Source organism: Babylonia areolata, chromosome 22 (assembly GCF_041734735.1).
Source record: "Babylonia areolata isolate BAREFJ2019XMU chromosome 22, ASM4173473v1, whole genome shotgun sequence".
Classification (NCBI taxonomy): domain Eukaryota; kingdom Metazoa; phylum Mollusca; class Gastropoda; order Neogastropoda; family Buccinidae; genus Babylonia; species Babylonia areolata.
Window position 1 is genome coordinate 10,779,925 of NC_134897.1, and position 675 is coordinate 10,780,599.

Below are 675 nucleotides of genomic sequence, written 5' to 3' on the forward strand. Positions count from 1 at the left end.
ATGATTTATTCATTAAGGCCATAGCCCCATATGAATGAGGGGCGATAACAAGATATGTATACATTACCGTAACTGGCAATAAGCGTTCAACTGCTTACACAATTAAACTATAGAAATTAGGACAATACCATTTCTCTTAACTTGAAAGCTTTATATAAGTACAATGCGAGATTTCTTATAACACCGTCGTTAGATGATGCCATCAATAGACAAAATTTAAACAAACAAGGGTGTTCATAATATTTCTTTGAAACAAATTTTACACGAATATTATGCAATACAGGACACTTCAGAACAAAATGAACTTCATCTTCCGTTGACTCTTTGCACAAAGGGCACAAGTTCTCTAAATGATTAACATTTTTATAGCGATACCTGTGCAAATTGATTTCAGAAATGCCAAATCTAAATCGTGTTAATATGAATCGTAAATGTTTGTCAATATTAAGCAGAAGATAATTATTAACTAAATGTGTAGAAGTATAAGCTCTATAGAAACAAAATCGATCACTGGATTGGACATGGCTTTCCCAGTTTTGCCATCTGCAGTCTATTAAACGTTGACGAAAAGATTTCAAAAACATATTCTCATTACTGACTCCTTGATATTCCCATACATATCCAAATCCCAATTCACATAGACAAGTTCGTGTATTTGAAGCCCAGTTTCTTTTT